The 25,507-nt window shown below is 40.0% G+C and overlaps 1 protein-coding gene across 3 annotated transcripts in view; it reads right to left on the bottom strand.

Annotated features, from left to right (window-relative positions):
• The window catches only part of Sema1a (semaphorin 1a), a 799,656-nt gene that overhangs the window by 718,608 nt on the left and 55,541 nt on the right, over positions 1 to 25,507 (bottom strand). The window lies entirely within an intron of this gene.

The following is a 25,507-nucleotide window of genomic DNA, read 5'->3' as shown; positions in this document are numbered from 1 at the left end:
CCCTCTTCTTTACAAAATCCTACGATTAGTAAAGCAATATGAAAACTAACAGTACGCCCAGCTAGTTATAAAATTCCTTCCTCCCCTTTTATCGAACCAGAAGGTTCATTACCGTGTTTATAAGAACCCACCATCGCTCCATGTCCTAAATCAGATTAATCCAATCCACATCCCCCAATACCATTACCTAAGATCCATTATGGCATCCTCCCGTCTACTCTCAGGTCTTCGGAGTGGTCTTTTGCCTTCAGACTTTCTAGACAAAATTTTGTACCCATCTCCCCCATGACCGACACATTTTCCGCCCATCTCATAGTCCTTGATTTGATCGTCTTAATAAAAGCTGGACACAAATTATGGAGCTCCTCATTATGTAATTATCTCCAGTGTCCCATCACTCTATCTCTCTTAGGTTTTAATATTCCAACCTGCTATCAGCATCCTCAATCCATGTTATTCTTGTAAAATGACAGAAAAAGTTTCGCATACATACAAGACAGTAGATAAATTATAGTTTTCACTTTGACCATCGCATGAGCTGTGTATGACCTAAGCGTCAAGGTCTACAAATCAGACACAAAGAAACATTCCGTCTTCTGTTACTAGGGTCCACCAAAGTTCCGGCCACCACCGAGTGTTTACTCGTGGCTGAATTTATACCTCCCACCTGCAGGGCCAAAATATCTTACATATGTAAGTGAGCTGCGGGCGGTACACTACATTACTGTGCGCCTCAGCTTCATAAATCGTGTTCCGTGGGGAATTGTGAATAATTTAAGAACAGTGATGTTCTACCGTCGAGGTCTTCGTTTCCAGCACCTGCTATATGAAGCGTCTTACGAGAGACATCACTAGATCGAGATTCACGGGACGGTAAAAGCACGGATCTATATGGTACTTGGAGGTAAAGCCTCACATGAGCACTGCAACGGACTCAGGGTTGAGCTTCAAGCTCCGGACTCTTTACCCCCAGTACCCACTGTTTATTAGGTTGGTTGAGCCTCACAGCTCAATTTCATGGCGAAAGGGGCGAACCATACAAGCGAGTCCCAGTCTGCAAACTATCCTTTTAGTGACTGAATTATCTCAGTTCATGTTCGTCTGTGAAACTAGATAAATTTACCAGATTCGCGTATCGAAATTTAGTTACGTTGTGTGCACGTGCTTAAACATTCTAATTTAAGTAACCGATCGGATACAGGCATTTAATTTATAAATTATATCTTACAGAACACTTAATTGTATACCTTAATTTTTAAACAACATTCAGTTGAAGGTCCCTATGCACATGTCTGAGTAGCACATATTTGTATAATACAGACCTAGTAAATGGGTCTACACCGTCTTGCATTTATAAATATGTACTCGTCTTATGGGCTTTCATACCCGTGTTCATGAAATCCACTTCTTTCCATCTAAAACATATAGGTACTTATTTAAATCAATCATATACTCAGAAATTGTATATTTTAGCCAACTGGTTACAATTATTTCACCGTTTAACTGCCAAAATCTGGGACCACGGAACTTATCTATCAAAAATTATACATCAAATATTATAATTTCAATATAAAATCACACATGGGAATATAGAGTATCAAGACAGAAATTTGCCTACCAACAAATCAGAATAATTAAACATTACAGATATTGCACAATTACAATGTTAATATCATAATCTTATTACGTGTTATGGGTATCAGTGAAGCCCCTTCACAATTCTAATTATCCGAAGCACAAATAAGTGATCCTTAAAAGAGACTGTACAGGTGTAGTATCGAAAATGCCTGAAATAACCTCAAGTCAAGACGTGCGTAAATCGTACCTTGCCGACGTCACATCGTCAAGAAGTTTGCCTCACTTTAGGCCTAAGTCACATCAGTCACACGGAGAAACGTGACGGGAATGCAGTCCCTCGTAACGGGGAAAAGTTAACTTGGGATGGACTCGAGACAGAAATTGCAAACTTTCACGGGCACGAACCGCAACGCGTTCGTACTGATTTCCCGAGCTCCCCGAGATCTGAAGATATTTTAAAATCCTCCTTCGGGGACGCATGTGAAGCACGCCAGATGACACCAGTCTGAATGTCTATGGAACGTGGCGTAAGATTATACAAACTAGGTTAGTCTTGCATTATTTAACGACGCTGTTAAAACTGCAAAGTTTACAGAGCGTAGAATAAGACGAGTAATATGAATTGCTGTAATAATGTTCTTCCTAGTTTTAGCGCCGTGTAGACTCGTGGGATGACTTCGGTAGCCATTTACCGACGAGTCTACACGGCGCCAAAATCCACATCACCATCATCATAACACAGTGAAAGCCTCAAATCTTAATATAAATGGTGATCAGAAAATAATCTGGAAGAGGTCGTGGTATATCTAAAGGCACTATCCCGGCATTTATCTGAAGACAATGAGGAGAACCACGAAATCCTTCGGTCGCGGTAGCCAATAACTCAGCCGAGTTTATAAGTGGATACATCCAACATTCAAGTGTTACACGCTCCGGTATACCGAAGTCTTCAGTTATAGAAACCAAACGGAAGGCTATTTGGCAGTTTCGAATTCATACCCAAGCAATTAAAGTGAAGCCATACATAGACACGGATTTCCGTCAGTAGTTCAGAATATCATGTCCTCCCACAAACATCGCATTATCACGCACGCAGCTAATTGCATGAATTGAGTACTATGTCGCAAGGCAAAGGGACCAACTCTGAGTTGCCAAGAGCCGAAACGAACACGTGCCGACAGGCATTTCTTCCGAAGGGTTGCTACAGGTCGTCCTCAAACATATGCACTTATTACAACTAACTAACTAACTAGATGGCTTACCGAACCCGAAGGTTCATCACCGAATTAACCAAAGCCCTCCACCGGACCCTGTCCTGGGCCAACAAAATCCAGTCTCCTTTGACTCCTATCTCCCATAGATCCCGCCTGAGATTATCCTCCCATCTACGTCTAGGTCTTCCCAGCGGTCTCTTCCCCTCAGGCTTCCCAACCAATACCCGGTGCACACCTCTTGTCCCATCCATGCGCGCTACATGCCCCGCCCATCTCATTCTTCTCAACTTAATCACCCTGACAATACTTGGGGGAGGAGTACAGATTTTTAAACTCATCATTATGCAGTTTTCTCCATGCCCCACCGTCTTCTCTCTTAGGTCCAAATATCCTCCTCAACACCCTATTCTCAAACACCTGAACTCTGTGTTCCTCCCTCAGAGTGAGAAACCATGTTTCGCACCCATACAAAACAACAGGCAAAATTATTGATATGTATACTTTAATTTTCAGGTTCCTAGAAATCAGACGGAAAGACAAAATACACTCCTCAAAACAATTAAGGGGTTAAGTTTTCAAATGGTTGTAAAGTTTCGTGAACTGAATCTGAAATAAGCGCACTCTGCAGGGTTGTAAGCAATGCTAATACGAGTGCAAATGTGAAAGGTGGGATCAGTTACAGTTGGTTATTTCAGGGAGAGAAGCCTACGAGAGCAAAGGTAGTGAAAACAGGAATGAAGGAAATAAAGCAGTGCTTGTGTTTGTTATTGACGATACAGAAATACTGTTGTTATGCAGCGCAACTTCGGCAAGGTGTAAGGAGGCACGTGCCAGCAATAGAAGCAACACAGGCCGTCACGCTTCTGCAAGAGGGCCGGACAGCTCGGTGTGGTTCAATCCGTGATATGGCGACTAAGCCGCCGATAGCAAGACACTGGAAGGGTCATTCGACGTCGAGGACAGGGTCGTCACAGGGCAACAACTGCTAGGGATGATCGTTTTCTGCGTCTACAAGCTTTGAGGCACCGCAGAGATAAAACGGAAAGGTAAGTGTTGATTTCGCACTGCCACAGTTACTTAGACTCAAAAATGACTCAACAAAATTTGCACATTTAGATCTCGCCCATTACTCCACATAGCTTCAGGGTACTACATTAGATCGGCGTGGCTCTCCCACCTCAGAAGTACGTGTTACTGACAGTAGGAAATTTAAAAATCTGCAGAGGTGGGAATGAACATCACGTTCATACCAAGGAAGATCTGGAGCTTAACGGCGACTAACTGCAATGAAGTCTTCTCAGGCGATCAGCCGTGTGGGCATGGAGTTACAATCCAACATTTCAGAGACACGTTTAAACGAGACCACAGGGCGCAACAGCCCAAAAGATAGCCATCTTCAAACTCGCCGCCGTGAGAACCTCAAATCTCTACTTCGAAGACTCTATCTCCCTCCACCCACGTTTTGGGGGCTTCTCAACCTCCACCAAAACGGCAAATGTGATTCATTACTCATCGCATAAATCCACATGAGGAGACAGAGAAGATTGGATTGTAGCTCCATACTTAAGGCTGATCGCCCAAGAAGATTTCAATGTATGTTCATACCATATTTCTAGAAAATTTGTCAATTAGGCAAGCGTTTTAGTTGAGGCAGGCGGTGGCATAGCCAATCAAATTACAAAGTTTTCAAACGCTTGTATGGCACGTAATGGACAGAAATTTCCGCTCCTTTTTACAATTTCAGCATCAATGATCTTTACTCAGAATATCAGGCCCTCTGGCGTCAACTGTAAAAAAAAAATAGCTTCAGAACATGAATGATAATTGTACGCTGGTATCGCTGACCGAATTTAACTTGTTACAAATAAAATATGTTATTTTCTGTTCCCTGTACAAACAGCATCAATTCATATTCTATTCCCTCCACGTATAATCAACGTTCTATTACCATTAAATGTTTCGTACTAACAGATTCTACTAATATAAGTTGCGAGACTCTCATCCTTCTTCACTCTGTCAAACAGTGGCCTTTAGAGATTTCAGCGACAGAAGAAGAACGAAAGAAGAAATAACTCTTGAGAATTTGGCCAGTTTCACGAAAAATCATTTCCAGAGTGTACGAGACTTGAGAGAGAAAAGTTAGTACGAATTCCAATTCAACTTTAACAAAGTACTTAGACAGGTAGATGCCACGTATTCTGTGCGGTACCAGAATAACAAACCGCACCAAATTCCAGTACCTGCACGATTCATGTTTGGAAGCTATTTTCGGTTTCACTTTCAAAACGGAAAGCTTTTTGGGAGAAATTCGGATGTTCCGGTGATCATGACAACTGAGTTCGAAGGTTCATTACCGTGTTCACAACAGCCCACTACTTGTTATATTAATACCATTCTGAATTATAATAAACCAGGCCACATGCTCCCACTATATTTCTTTGTGTCATTTTAATATTCCCTCATCTTCGTCTTGGTCTCCCACGTGGCCTCTTTCCCTAGGTTTTCCGACCAAAGTATTGTAAGCATATTTAATCTTCCTACTACGTGCTACATGCCCCGGCCATCTGATCACCCTTGATTTGATCATTCTAATACGTATTTTACGAAGTTTTAAATCATGAAGCATGTCATCATGCAAGCCTCCATTAACTATAACACACACACACACAACGCACGCAAGCAAGCACGTGTTTGGATTAGAAGCACATAGCATGATTTAGGTCCTAATTACTAAAATAAATAATAAGTGGAAGCCGCTATATCTTAATATGATTTACTAAATCCTACCAAACATTATTTTAATTGGTGCACGTTAACGTGAATAATTTACGCCGACAGTCTTAAGTTATAATACAGGCCTATATGACAAGGAAAATATTTAATAAGGACGAGGGAAAACGTGCAGAGATTCATTATTGAATTCTAAATGAAGTGACTTCTCTCGCAGGGCACAAACACTTTTTATCATACTTCCATTTCCTCCCATTGAAATTCTCTCCCTGAACAGAATACGAAACCGTAAATTCAGTTTGTAACGTCTGAGAATACAGTTCTTCATTTATGACAATTTACTGCTTCATATTAATCTCACGCCTGGTAGCCATGATGGCTTAGAAAGCGTGCGGGATGTCTTGAGCTGCTGAAGTCTTGCTGTCCATTCCTTACAGTCCAACAGAAACAATTAATTCACTGTAAATATTGACTAATGATGGATGGGCAAGAACTAAGTTTATATCGTATCGTATTTCTGGAGCTGCAAAGCTTCAGAATATTCACAATGTAAATCACATCAAATAAATCTACCTCACTTATACGAAGAAATTAAATGCAGACGTTTAACGTACAGAACTGATACCTGGGAGAAACAGTGGTGGAATAACTAACTAGATGGCTTACCGAACCCCAAAGTTCATCACCGAATTAACCAAAGCCCTCCACCAGACCCTGTACTGGGCCAACAAAATCCAGTCTCCTTCAACTCCTATCTCCCATAGATCCCGCCTGATATTAGCCTCCCATCTACGTCTAGGTCTCCCCAGCGGTCTCTTCCCCTCAGGCTTCCCAACCAATGTGGAATAACCCACACTTGTTGAAAATAAGAAAAACAGATATGCAGTTGAACACGGTTTTTCTGTTTTCATTTTCATGTAAGAAACTGAAAGACACAAATTCAAAGAAACCAAACCGTTAAGTGGCTTAGCTGGCCTTTACATTAAAATGAAACGTGATAGCAAGATTACAGTTATTTTTTTTCGTCATTCCATATTTTTCAACTTTTTAGGACACCCACTGCTACTCCAAGGCATTCAATTGTAAATTTAGTTCTTGACTAAAATTACAGAACAAACGTGTCCTCTAGTAGAGTGGTATTCAACCTTTTTTGTTCGCGTAACCCCAGATATAATTTCTCTTCAACTTTGTACCCACAAAGTTGTTGGTTTATAATTCAAGTTATATATAGTATATAATCTACATCTAAAATAAATTAAGTAAATTACATTACTGATTATTCAGTGTTTATCATAAAATAATATATAATTTTTTTTAAATTTCACGTACCCCTTATGATGTCTTCGCGTACTCCAGGTTGAATACCACTAGTCTATGTCAGTGGTATTCAACCTTTTTTGTTCGCGTACCACCAGATATAATTTCTCTTCAACTTTGTACCCCGAAAGTTGTTGGTGTATAATTCAACTTATACATAGTATATAATCTACATCTAAAATAAATTAAATAAATTACATTACTGATTATTCAGTGTTTATCATAAAATAATATTTTTTTTAAAAAATTTCACGTACCCCCTAAAATGTTTTCGCGTACCCCCGAGCAGTTACATTAATACCAACATGGCAAAACAAAGCATCATGTGTAAGACACAAATCTTAAATCATATAATACAGGCATACCTCGTTTTATTGCGCTTCGCAGATATTGGTTTTTTTTTACAAATTGAAGGTGTGTGGCAACCCTGCGTCGAGCAAGTCTATCGACACCATTTTTCCAAAAACATGTGCTCACATTTTGGTAATTCTCGCAATGTTCTCGCATTGATTTTTAGACATAATGCTATTGCACACTTAATAGACTACAGTATAGTGTAAATATATCTTTTATATGCACTGGGAAACCAAAACATTCGTGTGACTCGCTTTTATTGCGGTGGTCTGGAACCGAACCCGTCATATCTCTGAAGTATGCCTGTACTGAAACCAAAGTCATAAAAACTGGAACCAATCTGTCGACGATGTAGGCCTATACTACAGTGACAGTTTCCCCTAAAGCCCCCGGAGTCGCCGAGTCGAAACAGTCACAGCACGCTGAGAGCCAGCCCATTGGCGTCAATCTTCATTTATCCAGCCGTCACTCATCAGACTCGCCGTCAATTTAATGGCTGAAAATTTGTGGTTCGATTAATAACAACGGAAACGAGATCCGCTTCCTCGATGGACTACCACCTTAACAGAGTGGTGAATTTCCCGTGTTCCAATGACCACCCATTCCAGACAGGCCAACGGGTTAGGAGCCCCGATGGTCCTCCAAGTTGGGAAAGTAGATTTAAATATACAAAAAAAGTTACGTCAACAAAGTGTCAATATCATGCAACTGCCTCAAGTCCTGTATGTATGTGAGAGGCCATGTTTCATACCTAGCTTAGTTTTATAGAACAAAAGTAAACTTAGAGTTTTATGTAGAATTTTACGTTTTATATGCTTAGCACACGTGAAGATAAAAGATTTCTAACAATGACAGTAAACATCGCTCGAATTTAATCTGCGACTGCAAGCACTGGAAAATAAAACGTAAAATAAGTGAATGATAAACACAAACATCCGGCAGCTGAGTGCTCGTTCCAAATCGAAGTTCGACAAGCAGAGAAAACGACCAAACCTCAGCGCTATAAACACAATTTCATCAATAATTACTTTTCTGCCATTAGCTTAAACAGATGAATGTCACACGCTAACCACTGGAAAGGATGCATTATCACGGTGTCAGATGCTTTTGAAAGACCATATTTGTGGTATTTTTAATTTAATATTGGTTCACACTGTCATTTGCAACTGCAAACGCTGTAAATATATCCCACACAGACTTCATTTCCAAGAAGTTATTATGCACTCTACATTAACATCATTGTAAATGTTGCTGAAAACAAGCGCAGAACAGCAAAATTTCATTTCACTGTGTCCGAGTCAGCTGTTACTGTTCTCTTTTTCAAAACAGAATTGATCATTATAGGGTCCCTGAATGTTTATGTTCGGGTATTTGAAAGCTAAAAATGTTTAAGCTTTTGTTTAACTGATTATTCATTCCAAGGTCATTTAACTACGTTATATGAAATACACAGGTTATTTACCACCAAACAAGAGCACTATTATGTACGGTGCATAAAAGACTCGTACTATGGAGTGACTGAGTAAATGCATAAAAAGCTTCAGTCAGATGATCCAAAATTCAAGTATACTTGGGGACGACACTAACAACTCAAAATAACATTCATGACGAAATCAAGAGCAGATTAAATTCAGGGAATGCTTAACATCATTAAATCCAAAATCTTTTATCCTTCCATCTCATATATATAAAGATTAAAACTGTAAATTTGCCAGTTGTGCTGTATGGGTGCGAAACTTGGTCTCTCACATTGAGAGAGGAACATGGATTGAGGGTCTTTGAGAACAGAGTGCTGAGGACGATATTTTGGCCCACAAAGGAGGAAAATGGTTCTTGGAGAAAATTGCATTATTTTGAGCTTCACGGCCTATACTCCTCAACTGACATTTTTAGGGTGATTAAATCAGGGAAAATACGGTGGGTGGGACATGCAGCACGCAGGGGGTAGGGGAGGGGTGTTTATAAGGTGTTGGTTGGGAGGCCTGAAGGGAGGACACTGCTGGGGAAGACCTAGACGTAACTGGGAGGATAACGTTAAGATGGATCTTAGGGGTATAGAAATCGATGAAGCTAACTGAAAGTAGTTAGCTCAGGATAGAATCCGGTGGCGGTCTTATGTGAACACGGTTATGAACCTTCTGGTTCCATAAAGAAAGCGGGCGACTTTTCATAGAATGTCCTCTACCATTGAGTGAGTGAATGAATATACATTTGGTAAAACGGATGTAAGCAGAAGAAAGAACTAGATGAACGGAAAGCCACGCCCACATTCTTGGGGATGTTAATGGTTCAAAATTAATACATCAGAATAAACAATAACACTACAAAGACAATTTAACAAGACCTATGCAAACTCAAGTGTGCAAACAGAAGGGAAGCCCTATTACGCGTCTAAGCGACATGTTTTAATAGAAAATGGCACGAACAGAATACAAAGGAATGTTTTCGCATTACGTGAAACCGAAAGAACAAACTCGACACCATAGAAGTATCAGCCTAACTTAGGAAACATACATAATTTATGACAAAATCACCAAAGAGTTGGAATTGGAAAACGAATTGAAAATTTAACCGAAGAGGAATGAGTGCAGAGATCTCCATCAATCTTTCCTTTTTTGTCAACGGCAGAAACTAACCCATATGATTTACATGCTTAACTATAGAAGCGTTTCAAAATATAGAATATAGACTGCAATGCGCCTTACTGTAAACAAAAATTAACAGTGCTATCTAGTAAGCATACGTTTAGTCAATTTCCTCAGCTTATACGGTAAGAACGGCTTATGGTACCCTCACGTCCATTTTTGCAAATGTTTTTACACTCAATAATGTTTAACTAAACGGTGAACTTTCACGAAGTCATGCAACTTGAGGTCATTCCACATTTATACTTTCAAACTAAGAAAAGTAAAGTTTGTCCCACTATACGCCATGTAGGCGTTTGGGGTGAGTGGAGGTATAGCTCCTCTCTTCCTTGACCTCGGCACTAGATGGGGGTGAGTGGTCAGCATCACGCCCCGGTCGGCTTTACCCCCGGGAAAGGACCCCGGTACCCATTGTAGAGGAGGCTGGGTGGGCCCCAGAGCCGGTCTGGACGCAGAGGCTAGAGGAAAAATCCTCTGCCCCCGTCGGGGATCGAACCCCGGTCGTCCAGCCCGTAGCTAGTCACTATACTGACTGAGCTAATACTTTCAAACTACTCGCCATAAATAATAACATGGTGGTTATGAGAACTTCTGAGATGGGTTCGAAACCAGAGCCACGTAATTTAGGACCTGAAACTGCGGGTGGCGATAGATATTCGAGAAGTAAACATACGTTGAGATAATTTGTATGCAATGTGAAGGAACATGACTTAGGAGTTTACACTTTTATAAGACACATTAAAACGACGCATACTAATTGTGTACTGAATGTTTTAACATATGAAAATGTACAAGCATATCGGAGGTTAAGGCGCCTAGGTTATATAAGCCTATATGGCGAAGTTAACACAGTCAGAATTCATACACTAGGGCAAATTATGTAGAAAAATGACTCAGATATAATGGATACCGAGTTTCTTCCTTAAGGGTATAGCGGCAGGGGCGTGAAGCTATCCACTCACCTCCGTATAGAAGGTGGAGTATCCGTGTAGCTGTACTTCCACCCCATACGTCTCCATATTTACCTTACCTTGCTAGATTCACAACACGAACTAAAATATTGGAAGAAAATTCTCGTTTCAAATGACAACACCATGAAGACAATGAGATGGAGTTATAAAACACAAGATATTCTTAAACTGGCTATACCAGCATGAAGCAAATTAGAATGAGAATCATAGGGAAAGAAAGGGGAAGAATAAGAAGAGAGAACAAGACAGCTCTTAGATACGTAGAACACATGAAAGTCTTTGAAGCATATCTTAAAACGTCTGCAACAAACATCCACTCTAGACAGTTCTGTTTCGGCCCTGCTAATAAGACGTACTCCATTTCGTCAAGGATTTTCCTTAACTAAGATCTTCCGTAGTTCCAAACCTGCAGCCTTCGTGCATGTGCGAGTTTTACAGGTTGTAACTTTAACATAAGTAATTCTGAATACTCGATCTAACTAAATCAACTAACCAACCAACCAGGCTATGGAGTCCTTCAGAGAAGGTGATAATCGCTAAACTGGTCAAGAAATTCGCTGCCACTTTTACACTCATAAAATCTATTTGCATAAAAATCAGCTGAGAAGTTTCGAAGATAAACAGGACGGAAAGGCATCCCATATTAATTGTCCTTTGAACATAAAAATCCTGTCACAAGTTTAACACGATGCTCCGCTGATTCAAAAACTATATGTGAGGATATAAAAAATAGTGATATTTACAAGATTACACACCAATATGGCGACAAATGAATATGGCAGACGGAAGTTTACGAATAGAAAGAAAGATTCAAACAATACAATGGATGCAGACACCCTCTCCAGTAGCTAAATTCCCACATTTCAGTCAGCAACAGTAAAAATGATGTTAAGGGTTTACTGGAACTCCACTAATCTTATATTGGTTCGTTCTAAAGGAAGTGTTAGACGCAGCTACAAGCTGCATCCAACTGATTGAAGCAGACAATTCGATTAAAACCCTAAGAACTGATTTCCACGATAATTCTTGTCCTCAAGCGTCTGCTCGCACTGTCTAGAGCTAACCATCGACAACATCCCGAGTACAGTAGATCCCACTGACTTCGAGTCATTCGATTTTCACGTTTTCAAAGAAGCAATGCGAGGTTGAAAATTCTCCAGTGTTGAAATGAAAATATGTGCAAGAATGGCGCAAGTTCCGAACGAAGATATTATGATGAAATCAGGAAACTTGTAGATTTTCGACCAGACGCATTGGACATCATGCCCATTACGTAGAAAAATATACCAGTCAATACATCCAACAACTGTGTAAGTATTTTGTCGAAACATTCAGTAACACTGCATTCAAATCGTTTACTTATCTTCGTAGAGTAGATAACCGTGATGATTTATCATCATTTAACTGTAAGTAGTTAGAATTTATGTTAATTACACCAACGTAACAAGACAGCCTGTTAGTAAACATTCTCGCTTTGTATTCGGGAAGCCCCGTGTTTTGTTATAGGCTCTGAATCTGGCTAGCCTCATTTGGTATCTCAAGGTCAATGCTCGGGTATCTTAAAATATACCACTACCGCCTCCTTCCACATCTTTCCAATTCATAATTCCCACGTGGCAATATAGCCCGTAAGTCTAGGAAAAAAGCTGTTGAAAAAACTTCATTTAATCGTGATTCTTTCATTTTGAAAAAAAAAAAAATTCAGACCAATCGTATCAGTATGCAAGATATTTTGTTGAAATTACATAAAAGTAAAATATTTAAGAGAGAAAGTAAGAAAATTCATTAAAACAAAGTACAAGCGACGCACTGCAAGATCTCATTTCCATTATAAACTGATACAATTCTAAGTACGACGAAAAGGAATTTGGAAATATTTTTGTAAAGACAAGACACGTAAAATAGGAAACAATAATGAACTGTAATTTCACAGCAGCTTCACAGTGGCATAAATGGATCTCTTGCCTGGTTCGCTACACCAATGAATATAGTAGCCTACTCTACTAGTTAACAGAAACCTAGTTTTGTCCCACCATAAATCATACACAGTAACAAATGACACCACGTCTGAATAATTACGGGAACACGAATCCATTAATACGTTAACAAACACGTCTATAACTCTTCAAACATATAGAGTCCTGCCGCATTATCATTTTTATATACGCTTAAAAATTTCGTTCTGCTTTAGTGATGCGTGAGTCACGGAATGTTGTGTACAGGAACGCATACAAGTAGCCAACGCCAGCATTCAACAGTCCCATTAGATACGTTACGCATACAGCCAGATTACGGAAATGGAAACTTCAGTTCATGTTCTGCACAGCGTGAAAACGCACGAATGTCAGCATCAGACAGTATTATAAAAAAAATAATTTAAAATTAAAAGCCTATCATATCATTTTAGGGCCCCAAGCCACTTCCATTGCATCCATATGGGATGGATGGTTCAGAAGCCAATAAGGTTGTCAGGGGCACCAACTTTTTTTCGGAGTAAAACGTGTTCTTTATATTAGCCCTACTATATTTGTTTTATGTCAATAAAATATAAGTCGTTACTAAACGTTTTAAACGCTTTCTGAAAGCCTACTTACCTGTGACGTTAATTCCATACGGCTTAATTAATCAAACTGTTTCCTTGCAATATGTCTAATGACTTGCACTCATTGGCTTTTGAATCGTTCATACAGTACTAGGCATTAACTTTTTTTACAACTGTTTACATCAGGCACGTCAAAGTCGCGGGCCCATTTGATCTTTTAGGCGGTCCCTAAGTCTCGATTTTAGTAATGCCGTTTTGTTTTTCAGTTAAATAAAGGATGAATGTGTCCCGCGTCGTAGCCGCGCGGTCTGAGGCATCATGCTTCGGACCGGCGATACGGAATGCGCGCTGGTTCGAGTCTCGGGGGAGAAGAAATTTTCTCATGAGCTTTCGACCAGTGTATGGGACCGGTGCCAACACAGAATCGTGAGGAAATTGGGGAGCTACAATGAGTAGCGTAATCTGGTCACGAATACCAGCAATGGCTGGGGGTTCGTCGTGCTGACCACACGTCATCCTATATCTGGTTGGATGATCGTTCACCTCTGCTTAGGTGAGGCCAGCAGTCAAGCTAGTCGGCATTGGCTCTCTGGAGCTGTTACGCCACGGATTTAATTTAAGGGGTGAATATATTTCAATAAAATTCATATATGTGTACTCGTAAGAAAATAGAAGAGTGAAAAATACATCCCATCTTAAACTTGGAATTAGTCAAAATATGTGGTTATACTTTCAACGCCAATGTAGCGACCTTCATTAACGGTCCTTAGCACACATGCATGGCTCACGGAAAAGAATGTAGGATAAAATAATTGGGTTCGTTGCAAATTATTCTGAGACTAGAATGTAATATCCTCAAAGGCAGGCTTAAGGCACAACATCGCCCGCATTAAATCTTGGGGCTTACAAAGGTCCTACAGTCATTATTACTGCTGTGAACAACAATTCTGAATAAGAGGCAATTCATGTTTTCGTTTTCATTTCAGAGCAAGTGGCTTTTCAATTTTCAAACAAGTGGAATGGGTCAGCACATACATTACCCTGTGAAGATGACCGTGAACAAGTAAACCTACGTGTGTAGGATTTGAGGTTTTCAAATCGGTAACTCTGAAGATTTCTGTCTTCTGTGTTGTTGCGCTGTGTAGTCTGGTCGATGTTTACCAACGTTTCAGAGGTCATACTGCCTCCGTCATCAGGGCGATGAGTATGAAGATTTCTGTCTTCTGGGTTGTTGCGCTGTGTAGTCTGGTCGATGTTAACCAACGTTTCAGAGGTCATACTGCCTCCATCATCAGGGCGATGAGTATGAAGATTTCTGTCTTCTGGGTTGTTGCGCTGTGTAGTCTGGTCGATGTTTACCAACGTTTCAGAGGTCATACTGCCTCCGTCATCAGGGCGATGAGTATGAAGATTTCTGTCTTCTGGGTTGTTGCGCTGTGTAGTCTGGTCGATGTTTACCAACGTTTCAGAGGCCATACTGCCTCCATCATCAGGGGGATGAAGATTTCTGTCTTCTGGGTTGTTGCGCTATGTAGTCTGGTCGATGTTTACCAACGTTTCAGAGGTCATACTGCCTCCATCATCAGGGCGATAAGTAAGAAGATTTCCGTCTTCTGGGTTGTTGCGCTGTGCAGTCTGGTCGATGTTTACCAACGTTTCAGAGGTCATACTGCCTCCGTCATCAGGGCCATGAGTATGAAGATTTCTGTCTTCTGGGTTGTTGCGCTGTGTAGTCTGGTCGATGTTTACCAACGTTTCAGAGGTCATACTGCCTCCGTCATCAGGGCGATGAGTATGAAGATTTCTGTCTTCTGGGTTGTTGCGCTGTGTAGTCTGGTCGATGTTTACCAACGTTTCAGAGGCCATACTGCCTCCATCATCAGGGGGATGAAGATTTCTGTCTTCTGGGTTGTTGCGCTGTGTAGTCTGGTCGATGTTTACCAACGTTTCAGAGGTCATACTGCCTCCGTCATCAGGGCGATGAGTATGAAGATTTCCGTCTTCTGGGTTGTTGCGCTGTGTAGTCTGGTCGATGTTTACCAACGTTTCAGAGGTCATACTGCCTCCGTCATCAGGGCGATGAGTATGAAGATTTCTGTCTTCTGGGTTGTTGCGCTGTGTAGTCTGGTCGATGTTTACCAACGTTTCAGAGGTCATACTGCCTCCGTCATCAGGGCGATGAGTATGAAGATTTCTGTCTTCTGGGTTGTTTCGCTGTGTAGTCTGGTCGATGTTTACCAACGTTTCAGAGGTCATACTGCCTCCGTCATCAGGGCGAACGTTGGTGCAAATCTACCAGACAACACGGTGCAATAACCCAGAAGACCGCAGTCTTCAAATCTACGTGTCTTCTTGCATTAAGCTGGCTGATCAGACGCAGTGCCAGATTTCTTATTGACAGCGACACTTACTAAGTCTCTTGGTTACAGTTCATGTTGGAACATGACTCCCTGGTCGTATGTCCACTTGTGAATATCCTTCCGTTTTAAACTAAGCCGCAATCTCTAACCTTTGTTACCCAACAATTTATGACATTCCTGCTCACATTTCATCGCTGTTCTTGCCCATTTCTCTTCATACCCGTTTAAATATAGCCCAACTTGTCGCAGGTTGTCAATATCTTTAATTGTAGCTGTAATTCCTATTCCAGTTTCTGGCTCAATACCCGTGAATCTTTTGTCAATAAGCTCTTTTCTCCAACATCTAGTTCTCTCACATCTCAGTGTGTGGCTCGTGTCTGCTCCTTTATTACACAAAGGACACATCCCTTGTTCTATATTTCTCGTAACACCCTTCAGTCTCCACACGCCTTTCCCCATTCTATACCTCTTCTAGACTCCTGGGCACATAATTTATTTTATTCAAATACTCTCCAATTCAGTTTAAAATACCAGTGATCTTTTCTCTCTCATGCTTGCTTCCATATTCTCAACTTTCGCCTACCTCTCTCCATACATTTCTACTATTTTCTTCTTCATTTCTCTGAATATTCCCCACATCTAGTCTTTCAAATTCCTGTTTTATTATAATCAGCAAGCTGTTTCCTTTCTCCAAGCTTCGATGTTTTAATGCATCTCCCAATAAGCTAATGTCGTCCATTTCCAAAAATTTTTCCCAATATCTAAGGACTCTTTCGATCACTTTCTCCTCATTATTTTTTCTCTTTCCAGGGTTTCACATTGCACTCTAATATTTGATGTTCTTAAGTGGCTCTCTGAATGTTAATTCCTTATCAAGTAAAATACAACCGTGATACAACTTTATGCGCTATTTACCTAACAAGAGGTTAATTTATTTATTATTCTTGCATATATTTGTTCACAGCAGAAATATTGTGAAAGATGAGTTAGAAACTATGCTAAAGGAAATGACCCTGGCCTATTTCAAAGCAATATTGCAGTATCCTCCGGGAAGTGGTGAAGAAAACCACAAAACAATAAGAATAGCAGATTACAGGGACAATAACTGAACAGGGCACATATTGAATACGAAGGAAAAAACGCTGAAACTGGCAGAACACCTCTATCCTTCAAAACACATTTAGACACATCACTGAGTTAGGATCAAGCTCGATTCGATATTCGACAAGCCAAGCGCTTTCATTGGTCTATTACAGGCCACAGACAATGCATGCACCATATTAATTTTACCACGGCCATATAAACCCGAAGGTCTGCAATAAGCCCTCTTAATTTCAATAAGCCGATATTATCCCTGGACAGAGAAAGCATTCAGCAAGTAAGGTTGGATTAGCAGTTGAACGTCCGTCGAAAACTCGCCCAATACTGGCAACTTACTCAACTGACTCGATAAATCGCGATCGTCATGTACTGGGAGTTACTGCAAAGTTAAGCTTTCAAATCAACGACAAAGAGATTGAACTTAATACTAGTACAGTCCCGGCATACTTTCTACTTCATACGACTCTTTCTGTAATCAATGGTGGTGAACACGAAACTTTATATAAAGTCGCATGATGAAACGACATTTGGGTTACCAATCTTTACATAAACAGCTTATTCTTCCGGTGTGAAGTGACAATTCACAATGAAATATCACCTGCAATTTCACTGCAACATTTTACATTCCTGGTTGACCAAATGCAAAGCCACTGTTAACATCCCCGTCATTATTATCTTTGTCATGATAAACATCATCTTAGCTGTTATCATTATCATCGGTGGCGGGCTCTTTTAAACACGGTAGTCATATTTAGGTTCAATAAAAGGCTGAGAACTTAATGACCAGCTAAACCAGTAACAGCTACACAAGCAACAGTGTACTCAATTCTCCTCACAGTCATCACCATAAATCTCTTAGAGATTGCACGAAATTTACAGCGCGGGCCTATACTAGTGGCTCTTACTAGAAATCTTCCCTTTTGTTACTTCAACTCCTGTAAGGGAAAAAGGGGAGAAATGCATCAGCCTGGAGGCCGTCCTTGAATGTTGTATATCAGAGGAAATTATAGAAACCATGAGAAACTCGAGAAGAATTCCTTGCTCCAGAAAATCCAAATGCTAACTACACATACCGCTTAAAAGTCGGCATAGGCAGACCTCCACATCCAAAGATATATATATATATATATATATATATATATATATATATATATATATATATCTACTCCCGTTTATAATCGGCGAAAACAGACAGTATATTGCGTTGAACTGTTCAAAAGGCTGTCCTATGCTTACAGATACTTCCGACAATGGCAGAAATGGTTAAATAAATATAAAAAAACTTCCTAAACCTTCAGACTTTTCTAAAAGCACATTTATTTATTAGTCAGTAGTGACTGTCAGCGGGTTGAAAGGGCTGGGGGTTACATTCAAGGCAGAAGTAGAGGCTTAATTTTCGCATTCGCGTTCTGAACACCAGTATCTTCCTTTTAAATGAGTAGCGGAGAATTTTAAGTTGTGGGCAAGCCAGCTGGAGCGTGAAACTCATCACCCAAATCAGATACAGAAACAGTTTTACATCACTTTACTTTACTATCTACGTAAGATTCACTCTGTTTCATGGAGTTAGTTGCGTTCAATATTTCATGTTATAATGACAATAACCCTCCTTCAATTTCACTCATTCCGCCTTAGCCCCGTTTAGTCGAGGTAAGGTAACTCACATTGGTAACTTAACAGGAAGATTAAGTCCGTAGCTTAGTGGCATGCCATTAGAAATCGTCGATTTTCGTAGTGGAATATCATCGTCCACTTAAGCAAAATAAGCAAAATTTATTTGATATAATACACTAAATAGAGCTTCATTTGCTACAAAATACTGGTATTTCACTGTACGGAATGAAAATTCGTTTCAGCTATAACCATGAAAGCAATGAGGTATGACGTGACATTACGAAACATTCCTTACGTTTCGCCACATTATTAAATGCCTGCAACACAACACGCATTGCTTTAATATTAAAAATACCCCAATACTTTCATTAAAATTCCCCCGCAACCAACATAAAGACTTGTCCGATGATTATTATTGCGCTGACATGCTCTCCACTAACGAGGGTAGAGGCTTCCAGTATTTCATTATGTACGTATAATCCTCTTTTCTGCAACCGAAAACCACCCGATGAACACAACTAGCCACTAAGCGACGAGCCTACTGCTACTGACCTAATTAAAAATATCAGTGATTCATGTGGAAGTCATATCATTAACACAGAAGAGTGGGTTACATGGTAAAGGCAGGTCCATTCATCTTGCTGAGGGCACTCTATCCGTAGCACGTGGTAACACGGGCGGACAGGGAGTGGTGACTACGCGATGCGGGGGAGGGGGGTTACAGAAGACACGTGGAAACCCACAGTACGGGTAACGTACTCGGACCTACAAGCTCAGGACAGAGATGTCAAAAAATACGAAATTCCGTATCGATTCCAAATATGTATGATTTAAGGTTAAGGTTTTCACAGCGGTGAGTATGAAGATTTCTGTCTTCTGTGTTGTTGCGCTGTGTGGTATGGTAGATGTTTACCAACGTTTCAGAGGTCATACTGCCTCCGTCATCAGGGCGATGAGTACGAAGATTTCTGTCTTCTGGGTTGTTGCGCTGTGTAGTCTGGTCGATGTTTACCAACGTTTCAGAGGTCATACTGCCTCCGTCATCAGGGCGATGGTTACGAAGATTTCTGTCTTCTGGGTTGTTGCGCCGTGTAGTATGGTCGATGTTAACCAACGTTTCAGAGGTCATACTGCCTCCGTCATCAGGGCGATGAGTATGAAGATTTCTGTCTTCTGGGTTGTTGCGCTGTGTAGTCTGGTCGATGTTTACCAACGTTTCAGAGGTCATACTGCCTCCGTCATCAGGGCGATGAGTATGAAGATTTCTGTCTTCTGGGTTGTTGCGCTGTGTAGTCTGGTCGATGTTTACCAACGTTTCAGAGGTCATACTGCCTCCGTCATCAGGGCGATGATTATGAAGATTTCTGTCTTCTGGGTTGTTGCGCTGTGTAGTCTGGTCGATGTTAACCAACGTTTCAGAGGTCATACTGCCTCCGTCATCAGGGCGATGAGTATGAAGATTTCTGTCTTCTGGGTTGTTGCGCTGTGTAGTCTGGTCGATGTTTACCAACGTTTCAGAGGTCATACTGCCTCCGTCATCAGGGCGATGAGTATGAAGATTTCTGTCTTCTGGGTTGTTGCGCTGTGTAGTCTGGTCGATGTTCACCAACGTTTCAGAGGTCATACTGCCTCCGTCATCAGGGCGATTCATTGCAACAACCCACAAATCTTCGATCCCAAATACGTTTATATTGGTATTGACTCACAATACATAATTAAATTCAGTCTTAATGTAGAGCGTGCACAGGCTTCTCCAGGCCTGGGGCCACATTCATCCTTCCTTACTGACTCACGGGTAGCAATATTACTAGAATAGCATGCTGAAACTCTGTTGAAATTTATTATAAATTATAACATATTATGCGTACTAAAGCAAACAGGTTCACACATTGCTCAGTAATCTTTCAATCTAAGGTCTAATTCCTGCTGCTGCAATTCGCATATATTCCTCCAGTGCTTATCTGTAAGTCGTCTATCAGTGACTGTTTCGACATTCATCGTTAAGGGGAACAGTTGTTCACATGCCATAGCGCGTTGACATTAACAGGAGGAATTTTCAAATAATACATAACACACCGGCCGACCACGTGTTTGGATCTATGTGCCTTATGTGTATTACAAATTACTGTAACGTACCAACATCATCGAGTATGAACATGGCTTTGTTGCACCGTGTCGTATGGTTGAAGTTCGCTGACGTTGCAGAGGTGTCTGCTGCATCCATCGTCAGGGCGATGCGTAAGCCGTGAGCTATAAAATGGTTTACTCACCCACTTCTCCAATAATCCAGCCAAGGTTCTGCCTTGTCCCAATATCTCTAACCGTTTCTTTGAGCACGGCTTACTCATCACCCTGATAATGAAGACAGCAAGCACCTCGGAGAGGCCGGCCAACTTCTACTAGAACACACGGCGCAACAACCCAGAAACAGCCATCTTCGTCCATTCATTTCGTTTGCTCACACAACTCTTTTGGTTACTCATATACGTCTCTTTTCCTAGTAACCAACTAAAACGTCTCCTGAAATTGTCTTCAATGACAGGTTTCTGTTTTCAGTACGTTCGAATAAGAGCAGAGCAAATTAATGCTGCCAACAATTTATGCCATAACCGTACGCTAAATCCATATAGACGTCGATTACTTTTCCTCGACGTCTTCTCGGTTTATCAATACAAACTGGCAATCGTTGTGAAATGTCTTTTCTGACGCACGGGTTAGAATCCATTCCACACGTTGAAAGCAGGTTACACAAAAGTAATCATACATTTAACCCAATCAACAATTCAGCTGATAATTTTATTTCCTGAATTTTGTAAGAACCAAACCTTTGTAATCAAACGTTATTTCTAAAACAACACCATCTACATTATTATTAATGGAACATAATTCTACATCCCATATCATGGATATACGCCAAACTGTCAAATGCATGTACGTACATGAAGATTCAAAACTATCCCACATCGAACTAACATACAAAAAGAACAAATGTGTATAGTTGGAAAATAAAAATTTTCAAAAATCGTTCTTTGCGATTCTAAACACCGCTTGTTTCCTGATGTTCATTTATTGTAAACAAATCTCTCGTTTCAAAGCAAATCATGACACATTTAACAATGCGTAGTCATAAACATTTTCTTCTATTTCTTTCAATCTACCTCACATACCAGAAAGTGTTTCAAATAAAAGTACAGATCATGAAGGAGCTCTACATTTAGTGTTTTGTAACAATCTTTCTGTACTACGAACAATTTCTGAGGAAAATGACGGCCAAGTTTCACTTCGTGTGAAGTATTAATTAAGTTATAGTAGACGACTATGGACAAGTATAAATCACTTTTAGTTGAATCACCAATAACACATTACATCAAAATTTAAGCATGTGGACTAACAAACTCTACGTCCTCAGAGCAAACAGCACACAAAAAGAAACGAAATATTAACTAAGGCTCATTTCTCTAAAGAGAAATGAGCCAAGAAACGTAACTAAAATTCAATTTATATTACAGAAATCAATTTCGGCATTGGGCATATATATAACCAATACCTGACAGATTAACGAGCATAATTTACTGATGAGCTCTAAACTAAATTCCGATGATGAGGTGGAGAAGATAAGGTTATTACGATCAAGTAATTTTCATACCGAGAAATTCTAGAAAGAAAACCTATTATCCTTCAAACACCTCAAGCTATAATTATGGCGAAGCTACAAGTACTAAATAAATAATTACAAAATTTGTTTGTTCCGCTTGTTTTCTCAATGTGGTATGTCACACAAACACAGGCAGTTTTTCATATCATCAAAGGCTTTGTTGGCCACCTTTATCATTTAACAAGTACCCTAGTGGTGATATATGACCATCGTATACTTGGTCCTCCCTGCGTCTGTTTCTAAATCCCGCCCTTACCAGAATCTAAGAGATGTCTGTCTTGTCCTTAACATACACACGCGAGCACGCATTATTTTCTCTTGAACGACTTAAAAAAGTGACGACTGAACATTTTGCATTATAATATCATAATTTCAAAAGCGTGTACGTACTGTTCAACGTACTTTTATAAATCTGTCAGATAAAAGCCAAACTGTAAAGTGTTTTCTGTCATTACTAGGATGAATGAAATCGTATTACGCTTAATGAATGATGCATAACGGACTAAAACGAAAAGGAAACTTGGCGAACAAGTTTCTAAGCGAATGGAAGTCTATGAATTATTAATAACAAACTAGACTTAAAAGTAATAAATCTTGATAAGTAAACATTTAGTCGCACAGAGACAGAAAGACCACAGAAATGCGAAGAAGAGATATGCAGGGTAGTCAGCAACACAATAAAACCGTGCCACAAATATGATCCATTTCCCTGCTATCTGTACGGAAGACGGCAACCCAACGTCCAGCCACCAGGAGACTCAGCCTAGACAGCTCCTGTCGTTTTCAAGCATCGTTTCCTGAAATCCAGAGTAAATTCTGGGATATACTAACGGCGCACCCTTTCCGTCACCCTGAATGTACCAGCTGGTCAAGCTTATACATTTAATCTTGAGCTCAATGCATAAAAGCTTCGCTATGGTCTCTCCGCGTCCTTACGTACAACAGACACAACACAACCCATTCCTTACATGTATGGTCAAAGCGTAGCGTGTCTTGAAACAGGCTTCCAGTATTCAACCGGACATGGCAGATTTCTTTCACGCGAAGAAATGAAAACACACATACACTACAATGTATTAATACTACAGAGGCATTACATTTTCTGACATTCTCCAAATGTCTGTAGCTCATGAGTAAATAACAGGAAAGTCTTGAAAATTTTCCTGCACAGTCAAAATCGGAACGTGTGTTGGAAATTTTGAAATATTACCTCACTCCTCAAGCAATACCTACTGGTGGTTAGTGCATTTTTACACAAGACATGGATAATTTTCTTAGCTATTCGAAAAAATTAATTGCTCACTTGGCAGTTTCATGTCATGCTGCGGAATGTCTGTGAAACTAAAATGTAAAATCTACAGCGACAGAATAGTAAGAACTGCAGCTCGTGAAAATCTAACCTAGAAATTACACGTGGACAACACAAAATTAGTTGCATTAAAATCGGCTGCTCGTGCTGACGGGAATTTTGTGAAAAACCGTCGAACCACTTCGTTTTTCATTTAGATCGGGCAACTTTAATGATCACTTGAAAAAAGTTATAAGAAATATTGTTTAGTTTACTTGCACAGATATGAAAAAGAAGCTGCACAAATATATTTCAGCCTACTTCTCTTAATATTCACGACGGTAATAATTAATCAAAATTGATTATTATTGTCAAAAATTACGTCATACGCAGCTTAATTTAATTTTCGTCCTCCTCTTAATAAATTTAAACACTCAGCTCCTAACTAAACAGAAACAACGCTTTTCCATTATGCAGATTAAACGGCCACGCTGTTTAATGTCAGAATCACACAAAACTAATAAATAAACGTCACTAACTCATTCATTCACTCTACCGTGCAGGATAATCTTTGAAAAGTCGATTGTACACTCGGTCTCTTTCTTTTAGACATTTCGTAACAAAGTTTTTACGACGAAAGGTTGTTATCCCCACTCCCAACCCGCAAACTGGAGGACCAACCCTTGTCGGCTGTCCGCGACTGCTTATTCAACATTTTCGCAGCTACCCTCCATATCCGGTGGCCCTCTCCTCCATCCACAACCTGAGGTCGCGCCATGCCGTGGTCACAAGAGACCACCAAACATAGCATAAATACACGTTGAGAGAAAAAACACAACATTAATTACTGTTAAAACTGGAGGTACATAGTAGAGTTATAACTGGACTTTAAAGGGTTAACTGAATCGTGTGTAGGCTACACTTTAATTAAGTTAAAAATGTGCAGTCTCGTGTTTCGCAGTTAAAACTGACCAAAATCAGAACAGCTCTTATGATATTTTTTTTTAAATTATTACTTCTAACGTAGACTAAATTAAAACGTTCAAAACAAACTGTCGCTCTTTGCTTCCACACGCTTCTCAGTTTGGACGCATTACAAAACTTTCATCAGCCTTTCTCCAGCAACACATGTCCCTTATCATAGCGATTAAACAAATTTTGTATTGAAGGCCAATAATAAAATTTGTGATAATTTAAGTTCGGTCATGATCGGTCAAACATTATTTCTATTCTATAAAGCTATTAAATCTAACATACAATTTCTCTGGTATAAAATTGTATCAAGGAAAACCTTGCATCATGTCGCCTTTAGGGTCGTCAATGGCTCCTAATTGAGGAAGGTTCTGATAATGAGTAGATCGATTCAAGGGGATGAAGAGGAATCACGCATCAGACGAGATTATAATTCGCGAAGTCAGCGTTACTTCCGTCTAAACCACAGAGGTCACTGGGATGCCAAGAAAAATACATAAGATAAAATCTTTAGTCATGTTATGGATTTCGCTTCAGACCCACTCATAGTTAAAGTCAGCGATACTATGTCCTAAGCAACTAACTAGTAATTTTAGCACATACTTCGAATCTTCCAATCCAAAACCCCTTCCCACAGCGGCAGTCTGTACTAATGACGTTCCGCTTTGCACACCCCGATCAGATGTAAGGGAACCTGCATTGTTCCAGAGAGTCCTTATTCAATAACTCCCACTAAGTAGCACTCTGTATGTGAACAGTATAATTTAATAACAATTATTTCACTCGACTAAAGACATATTATCAGTCGTAAAGGTGACGTAACACGGGGGGTAGAGAACCTGTGGCCAGCCCTAGCAAACTTTATGAGCGGCCCGTCATATTATTTTGAAATCGGCCAGTGCAAGAAGAGTAACATTTTCTGTTACTGAACACATAGAAATATATATATACACACACACACATTATCTAAGCGTAAGGGCAAACAGTAGCAAAAGTGATAGTGGAACCACGGTTCCGGAGAATTTGACGTAAATACGTCTATACGGAAAGGAAGTTTATATATTGGCTTTATTCTAAATATTTCCTTTATACATGCTTTAAAATTGAGTAAAGTTTGATTAAGACATTGCTTATTTAACTTGAATTAGTTACGCTTAACATGGGTC

The sequence above is a fragment of the Zootermopsis nevadensis genome, unplaced genomic scaffold (assembly GCF_977971745.1).
Source record: "Zootermopsis nevadensis isolate Lab colony 2312 unplaced genomic scaffold, Znev_1.0 Znev_ptg000006l, whole genome shotgun sequence".
Lineage (NCBI taxonomy): Eukaryota > Metazoa > Arthropoda > Insecta > Blattodea > Termopsidae > Zootermopsis > Zootermopsis nevadensis.
This window is presented reverse-complemented; position numbering and strand designations above follow the sequence as displayed.